A 9,712-nucleotide genomic window follows, 5' to 3' on the forward strand; every position below is an offset into this window, starting at 1 on the left:
CCTCAGCCTTCCGAGTAGCTGGAACTACAGACATGCGCTACCACACCCGGCTGATTTTTTGATATATTGTAGAGATGAGGTCTCGCCAAGTTGCCCAGGTGGGACACGAATATTTATTATTATTATTATTTTATTATGTGAGTCAGAGTCTCACTTGGTCACCCAGGCTAGAGTGCAGTGGCATGATCATGGTCACTGCAGCCTTGACCTGCAGTAGAGCTCAGGTGATCCTTCACCTCAGCCTTCCAAGAAGCTGGAACTACAGGTGCGTACCACCACATCCTGCTAATTTTTTTTTTTTTTTTTTTAGTTGTAGACATGAGGTCTCACCAAGTTGTCTAGGCTGGTTTTGAACACTTGGGCTCAGGCTATCCTCTCTACTGCCTTCCGAAGTGCTGGGATTACAGGTGTGAGAGACCTCACCACACACATCTCTTAAAAATTATTTTAAGGGAAAGAGTCTCATTTAGTCTATCTATAGGAAGAATTAAAGTAATATTTTCTTGCACCATAGCTGGTAATTCTATTTAAACGCGTGTGAGTAACCCATTTCTTACTGACATTTACTCTGCTAAAATATCCCCCAGAGAATTAAAAAAACCCAATTTATATTTGAATCAGTTGCTTAAGATAATTTACAGAAAACTACCTTGTAGACTTGGTATTCACATGCTTCAGCTATGAAAACAAATTTTTGATGTTAAAGAGATTTATGTGTTGCTCCACTAACCTCACTATTAATCATTATTTTTCTAAGCTAGTGTATTTCTATTTTATGTTTTTTACACTTTATATTTTAATATCTGTTAAAGCAGGTATTCTTTCATTTCTCTTTTTTTACCCAGTGGTCTTGGATATATTTGCATGTTTATATTTACAGATGAAATTTAGAGTCATTTGGCAAGATTTGAAAACTCAAACCTTCTTACTTCATCATGGATCATTTACTTTTTTAGAAAGTGCAGTAATATAATAAATAGTAAGAGGGATATTAATGATATATAATGCTTATTGAGTATTTTCCAAGTGTTTGTTAATACTATAAGTGCTATAGGAATAAACTTAGAAGACAGAATGACTTATCTGGAAAGTCAATCAAATCAATTGATAATCTATTAAAAATAATAAGTACTTTTAAAAAGTGTGCAAAAACACATGGCTTGTCAATATAAAGATTGTAACGAGTTAGGAAATACAATGGATGAAAAAAGTCTATTTACAAGACCAATTTGAAACTTTATGACAAAAACTGTAAAACTCCACCAAGAGTAACTGAAGGGATGTGAAAGGATGAAGCACCAAAATGAAATAATTTAATGAAATAATCTTGGCTAAAGTATAGTCATTTTAGTGACTCCTTAGTTCTGTCATGTTTTCTTAGCAAATTACCTAGTTTGCCCTCTAATTATTAGCCAAAGGCAGAATCGGTTTCAGCTATTGATAATTGTTTTACAGCCCCCTCCCAAGCTTGTTTTGTATTAATTAGCATTTCTATTCCAAGTATTTGTCTCACAGCCATACAAAAATCAGGCTAACATAATCTATTGTGATCAGCCCTTCATGACCTACATGACACAGAAAGACCCCACCATCATGTCAATAGTCATGTGACTAACCCACCCCTCTGCCTCCTGTCCATCACAGTGAAGTCAGTACCTGTGCTTACCTTTTAGGATAACATAAAACAGACCACTACTCAATCACCTTAACTACCTGACCCCATTAAAGACTTAAGAAGCATTCAACCTCAACACAGCCATGGCCATGTTTTTGTTAATCTCTAGCCCGGCCATGCTTTTCCCTAAGCTTTGGCTCCCTCCCTAACCTTGGGGAGGTGAATCTTCTCTCTCTCTCTCTCTCTCAAATCTATTTTCTAAATAAACTATATTTTCCAATCGAATTTTTGTGCAACTATTTGCATCTTACCAGAAGCACCAGCTCAGCACACTGGCCCACCGACCTATCAATTCCCACAGACCTAGCAGTAATAAAAGAATATATGAGAAAATAAAGAGACATGCCATACTCTTAGAACATTGCAAATATGGCAAAGATGTTAATTTTACCTAATCTATAAATGTGACACAATTCTAATCAGAATCTCTATTTAAATTTTTTGTGGGGACAGGTAAGGTGTGCCAAAATGATTTAATTGTTTCTATGGAACAATAGATATTCCAGAATTTCCTAAGAACATTTCAGAATGTTCTTAGGAGATACTAGCCCTACTAGATATTCAAAAGAATTATAAGGCTTTAGTACTTATTAGATTTTGGTATCACTAGCTCACAAATTATAAATCAATGGAGGAGAATAGAAAATCCAGCAGAAGACTCAAATGTATACAAATATTTAGTGCCTGAAAAAGACATCATTTCATATCATTGAGAAAGGATGCATTAATACTAGTATTGGATTATTACTGGCCAGTTGGAAAAGTTAGTCTTTCACCAATTGACTGTTACATAAAGAAAAGTTCTATAAATATCAAATATGCAAGTGCAAAAAAAAGAAAAATAAGCATACTACTGAAAGATGAATAAACACTTTTATAATCTAAGCATACAGAAAGCTTTTCTAAGAAAGCTTAAAGCTTAGAAACCATAAAATTAAAAATGTAAAAATTTGACTACATAAAAACTCAAAATTTCTGCAGGGAAGAAAACATAATCAAACAAATAGTAACATATTAGTGAGAAAATATATTGACTACATGTAGAATAAACTAATTTAGGTCAAATTAGATATATCTCTATGGTATGGCTAGATATATCTGGAAGCAAGTTGTGAAACATTGTGCTCTATGGACTTATGAGCACAAATACTTATTACAATGCAGAATTACTATTATTGTATGACAATTCAGCATTTGAAATCAATAAGAAAAAGATAATTTTTTGGAGAAAAAGATAATTTAATAAATAGAATTGGGACAAATGGTTAACCCCTCAGAAAAATAAAGTTATATTTTAATTTCACACTTTCATATATTCCAAATAAATTAACTATTTTTATATAAAAATAAACCATAAAATATCTATATAAATATTGGTGGGTGGAGAAGGCCTTTTATAAAATGAGCAAAGGAAAAAATAAGAAAAAAATTGATTACTTTAATTTAATATTCGGCATTCTAAATACCTCTATATGAAATAATTATATTGACACCATAAACAAGGCAAACAACAAACTAGAATATATATATATTGCTATATGTACCATAGACCAATTTGATAAGTCATTATAATGAAGATTAATACTTTTTTGGAAAATATGGCCAAAGGACATGGACAGGCAAAAACCAAAGACAAAATATAAATGAACAGGAAAAATGTGCAATTTCACTACTAATAAAAACAAGTTAAAATAAAAATAAAATATTGCTTTTTGCTTATCACATGGAAAAACAACATAAAGAATGATAGTTACCAAAAGGGCAAGGGTGTAACTAAACTTACATACTGTTAGTAGGATGCAAATTGATAAAAACAACTCTAGAAAAAAATTTAATTTGTATCCTTTAAAATTATGCATATCCTTTTACTCAACACACACATTCTGAAGCAAAAATGGAAGTCTGAGTTTCAGACTCTGGAGTCTCTACATTCCATGAATGAAGCAATTGGTCAATGTGTATAATTCTTCTCGTTTCTTAAGCACTATGTTTACGATACAGGGGTTTTGTGGTTAAGTCTCACCTGGAGTTGCTTTCTCAAAACGACATTGAAACATTGTTAGAAATAATAAATAATTTTTCATCGAACACACCTAGAGTTCAATCTTGTTTTTGTCATTTACTGTGTGACTTTCTATATGTTAATCTTTCTAAGTCTCTGTTTCTTTGCTTGTAAATGGGAGAATATAACAGTATCTTTACTTCAGAGAATGGCTCTCAAAATTAATTTATGTGACTTATGCAATGCCTGGAGTTTGTAATTTCTGTCTTATTACCACTAATTACCAAGATGTAAAAAGAAAAGAATAAAATCTGAATGTAAAGCCAGTATTCACCCTCCTCAAAGAAACTGACAGACTAAATCCATCTTGTTTTGATCAGCCTTTATTCAAAGAGTAAGCCTTTTTACAAAGAATAATTTGTGAGACCTATTGTGATACTCTTCAATATATGTCTATCATCACCTGCAATGTCAGCCTCATCATCCATATCCTATTGAACCAGCAGCATGTTTTGCACTTCCTTGCCATGATCCTGTCTTTACTCCCTTCCATGAGGTTCTCTGGAACTTTTGCTCTATAACCAATACTACCTTGCATCCTCCACTTTTTTTGAGTGGTCCCTCCACCTCCTTTTCTCAAAGGAAAACTGTTATCTCCCCTGAGGTTCAGCTTCTTTGCTGTACTCTCAAATGGCCTTCTTTTTTTTTTTAAGTGTTTTCATCCCTTTTCCAAGCCCTCACTTTTGATCATTTTCTGTCTCGCTTGCATTACTAACCTTTCCCTCCCAGCAAACTCATTGCATCAGCTTAAAAATGTGCATAAGTCATTTATTTGAAAGTAACAACACAATGGCAATTAAACACCAATGTCCCCCTACTCAATATTTTCCTATACTATCATCCTTTTTTATTATCCCTTCATCAGACCTTTTTTTTCCCCCCTCAAACAAAAAACCTACATGGCCACATATCTGTAGATAAAGACCTGCTACCTACCTAATACATGTAAACACTTTTGTATAATTTTTTTTTGTCTAAAGGAGACTTACTATTTACAGTTATACTGCTAATTAACCTCCGACTACTTGTATGGCACATAAAAATTAGCACTGTTCACATATACAAAAGAGAACAAGTCAGTGAGATGTGCACTATGACTCTTTTTTTTTTTTTTTTTTAGTTGGAGGAGACTCGCTCTGTTGCCCAGGCTGGAGTGCAGTGCCATCATCACAGCTCATAGCTTTGATCTCCTGGGCTCAGGCAATTCTTCTGCCTCAGCCTCCAAAGTAGCTAGGACTAGAGGTGTACACCACCACGTCTAGCCAATTTTTTAATTTTTTTAGTAGAGATAGGGTCTCACTATGTTGCCCTGGGTGGTCTCTAACACCTGGCCTCCCAAAGTGCTGCAATTACAACTGAGATGCTGCAGCCAGCCCTGTAACAGTTTTTTAAAAGACTGTGATTGTCACTTACCACAGGCTCTTTTACTCAGTTCTATTTGGTTTTTACCTTCATTGCTCCACTGAAACAGTGCTTATTGATCTTCAAAAGTACTTTCTATATAAAGGAAATTAGCTTTTTGTCTATGAGTTTCAAAAATGTTTTCTCACTTTGTCATTTTTCTTTGATTTCACTTATGGTGATACTAAATTTGCAAATTTAAAAATTTTTGTATCTCCAATTTTTCTAATCTCTTCTGTATGACTGCTGACTTTGTAGCATACTTAGAAAGTCTACTCCTCTGTGACTGAAATAAATTATAGTTAGGTAATCTCTCTGGTTTATAGCATTTTATATTTGAGGACATTTTATATGTTACACTTGTAATTTTGTATCTTTTGGTGAGAAGGAGGAGGTTGGGAAAATGGTGAATGCATATGATCTGCCTATTTGGTTCTACAGAATTCCTATAAGTTAAATTAGGCATCTACTGTTTCATAATTTTCATTGTGAATAAACTTTGAATAACCTTTGAGAAAATGCTCGAATAAATACAATGAATAATTGAAATAAGTACCAAAAACAAGTTCAGAAAGTAGAGCTTTATAGCTGTATTATGCTTTGTACTGAATATAACTGATTAGTAATACCCTGATTAGTAATCTAGACGAAGAAAGAGATCCAGGACTTACTGCTTAGGATAAGTGAGAAAAAGGCTTATCAAATAAGGCCCCCATGTGGCAGTTTAAGGACATGCTGTACATGCCAAAAAAAAAAAAAATTGCTTGTCTTTGGCAAAATCTTTTTTTTTTTTTTTATAAATTTTTTTTTTTTTACTGCAGCACTTTATTTTTCCTTACACAATGACGTGTTGCTGGGCCCTAATGTTCTCACATAACAGTAGAAAACCAAAATCTGTTGTCATCTCTTAAAGAATTAAGAATTGCATAAAAAACCTTATATAAATTAAAAGGATGAATAAATTTACAAGTGTAAATGCAAACTGTTTCCAACTCAAGGCAAGTAACAACCCACGGTGTTCTGGCAGGAAAACAGTTAGGAAACTGGGTCCTAAGGCTGGGACTTTTCCAACTCTGTTAGACTGCTGGAAAGACAGAAATGACACCTTGTTCAGCTCTTGCCAATCTCTAGAGAAATCTCTAGAGAATATTCAGCTCTGACACATTAATACCCTGCAGCAATCAAGACTCTTGGTCATGCAGATTTACAGATCATGGACTTCTCTTCCATAAGCATGTTCTCACCTCAGCCACAGAGTGACTGAGCCGCATGTACTAAGGGTTTAAACCAAAGATATGTACAGGGTATTAGACAAATACCAAGGGAACAGTTAACTTGAATACAAGGTCAAAAATCAGCAACAGGATCTATGATCCAGTGCTGATATTATATAAGCTTCAAGGACAAATTTCTTTTCAAAGGCTTATTCCAGTTTTGTGAGGTTAGCATAAGGTGTATACATTTGCCAGGGCAAATTTATACTTATGAGTTAAATCATGCAGGAATTGCTTCGCATCTGCTTGCAGTCTGTTTAGAAGCATCTGCGATGGATGATAGAGGGACCCGACTCATACTCCTGCTTGCTGATACACATCTGCTGGAAGGTGGACAGGGAGTCCAGGATGGAGCCACCGATCTACATGGAGTACCTGCGCTCAGGGGGAACAATGATCTTGATCTCCATGGCGCTGGGCGCCAAGGTAGTGATCTCCTTCTGCATCCTGTCAACGATGCCCGGGTATATGGTGGTGCCACCAGACAATCTGTGTTAGCTTACAGGTCCTTGCAGATGTCTACGTCACACGTCATGATGGAGTAAGGTGGTCTCATGGATGCCACAGGATTCCATGCCCAGGAAGGAGGGCCGGAACAGTGCCTCTGGACACCAGAACCGCTTGTTGCCGATGGTGATCACCTGGCCATCAGACAGCTCATAGCTCTTCTCCAGGGAGGAAGAGGATGCAACGGAGGTCATCTCCTGCTCGAAGTCCAGGGCAACGTAGCACAGCTTCTCCTTGATGTCGTGCTCAGTTGTAGTGGTGAAGCGGTAACTGTGCTCTGTGAGGATCTTCATGAGGCAGTCAGTCAGATCCCAGTCAGCCAGGTCCAGATGCAGGATGGCATGGGGGAGGGTGTAGCCCTTGTGGATGGGCGTTGTGTGGGTGGCCTCATCCCCAGAGGCCATGACAAAACCAGTGGTATGACCAGAGGCATACAGGAAGAGCACAGCCTGGATGGCTACATACATGGCCAGGGTGTTAAAAGTCTCAAACATGATCTGGGTCATCTTCTCTCTGTTGGCCTTAGGGTTCAGGGGAGCCTCAGTAACAGCACCGGGTGTTCCTTGGGGGCCACTTGCAGTTCGTTGTAGACTGTGTGGTGCCAGATCGTCTCCATATTGTCCCAGTTGGTGACGATGCCATGCTCAGTAGGCTACTTCAGAGTCAGGATGCCTCGCTTGCTCTAGGCCTCATCGTTCACGTAGGAGTCCTTCTGACCCAAGCCTATCATAACGCCCTAGTGCCAGGGACACCCAACGATGAAGGGGAACACAGATCAGGAGCATTGGCCCCTGCAAAGCCTGCTTTGCACATGCTGGGACCATTGTCAATGACAAGCGCTGCGATTTCGTCTTCCATTGCGATCTACTGGGGGAGGCGATGTTCTCAGTCCGTTCATGCCCAGGACCACCCTCCCCTGAATGCTAAGACCTTTCCCCAACCTCATTAACCGGCAGGCCCGGCAGGAAGCTGGCAAACTCTTAAGTGCCCATATGCCAACTGAATTTCCCAAACGTAGCATTTGAAAAATAACATTAATGCCTAGTCATTTAAGATGGACTTTTACTAAGTCTTTAGTCATAGTTCACAGTGCAAATAACATGAAAATGTGCTGGAGGCTAGAAAGCCAAATTTGAGAATACTAGTATCTAACTTTTCTTGTTCTGACATGACCACTCTTATCTTCTTAATAAATACCTCAGAGGCACGCGTGCGCTTGTGTTTGTGTGTACATGTGTGTGTGTGTTTCTCTCTCTCTCTCTCTCAGGACACAACAAGCATGGTAATATAGGAATATTCTTGATAACTAAAGATTTTTTCCATTCTTTTCCATCTGCAGTTTTAATCTGTGGTTAAGTAATAATGGCAATAATATCATTTTGAGTAGTATTTGTCATTGCCAGTGCAAATGTTTTGCTGAGACTGCCTGTATAGCCAGTGTATGGTTCCTTTTGAATTCATACTGTTGGATTAGCAAGAAGGGACAAGGTAAGTTGCAGCTTTTAGGAGGGGAAGCCCCCTTACAAGCCTCTGAGTCATGGCAGAACAGACTAGAAGTGTCTGAGAAAAACTGACTAACCACAAACACTCACGTGTGAAAACTCCCCCTGCTTTTATCATTGTGAAACATAAAGCTAAGTTATTTTATTACAACTTTAATGTGGGAATATTTATTGTAGCAAACTAGTTAAGACATATTTTTCCTACATATATTTAATTGTACTGTGGTTACGCTTGGAAGCTGAAAAGGATAAGTCTGACTTGATGATTTTAAATAGAGATTTTTAAAATGTAAAAACCTCAGAAATCAGGAACCAACAGCTTTATCATACAAAATTGTGTTTTAAAAGTATCCAACATAGAGTAACAGTGCCTCCTGTATTACTGTGGACAATATATAAGAAATGGCGATATCTATACTAAACTATATATTCTACAATATTCTTTGATAGAAACTTCAAAAACCAGAGGTAGAAGTTATCTGGGTTTTGAAGAACTAAAACGGAAATTTCAGTAAAAATCACGCCAAATGTGACGTCAAATGAAATCCAAGAACATTTATTGAGAATCTGTTCTATGCACAGCGCCGTGCTAGGTACCACCAAGCAGTCATTAAGGATTTCACCCTAAAATCTCGGCATATTGGAGCAAAGGGAGGTAAACAGCAGGCGTAGGTGCGTGTCAGGGGACGTGGGCCGATGCCAGGAGGTAAGGCCGCGGGTGGCAGGAGCAGCTCTGGAAAGGGGGTTCGGACGGCGCTCCAGGCCTCTTAGAGGGCGCAGCCCGGCGGGCCCCAGTTGATCCTGGGCAGCTCCACCCGCCGCATTCTGCGGCCACTGCCCAGGACGCGAGCAGACCGCACACTCGCGCCGCGCCGTTTCTTGCGCAGTCGATTTGGAGGCTGTGCTGGAGGCTGAGGTGGGAACGACGTGTTGTGGAGCGGCAAGAAATTCCACCACCAGACGCACCAAGAGCATTTTCTACAGGCACTCTCTCTCCTCGGGCCGCCGTGTACGCTTTTTATAAAGCCCGAGAGGGCGTTAGGACAAAAGGGACCCTCGCTCCCTTCTTGGTAGTCAGGTCCAGGGTCGAGTGCTGGATCCGGCACACTGCAGTCTCCGCCTTGAAGCTACGGAAGCCACAGGACTAGGGATCAGCTATTGAAGCTTGGCTCTGGGCAAGGGACGGTAATCAGACCGGGCGCTCAGGGGCCCCGCATCCCACAATCCCTGCGCAAACAGCGGCCAGGAGACCCAGCGTGGCTACTGGCTGCAGCACGCGGGCGGCGAGCGC

General features: G+C 38.8%; 1 pseudogene; it reads right to left on the minus strand.

Annotated features, from left to right (window-relative positions):
• Positions 1-6,669: 6,669 nt before the first annotated feature.
• On the minus strand, positions 6,670-7,777 carry LOC103263654 (annotated as a pseudogene).
• Positions 7,778-9,712: the final 1,935 nt, after the last annotated feature.

Source organism: Carlito syrichta, unplaced genomic scaffold, assembly GCF_000164805.1.
Source record: "Carlito syrichta isolate Samal-C Ts95f unplaced genomic scaffold, Tarsius_syrichta-2.0.1 Scaffold305203, whole genome shotgun sequence".
In the NCBI taxonomy this organism is placed as follows: Eukaryota; Metazoa; Chordata; class Mammalia; order Primates; family Tarsiidae; genus Carlito; species Carlito syrichta.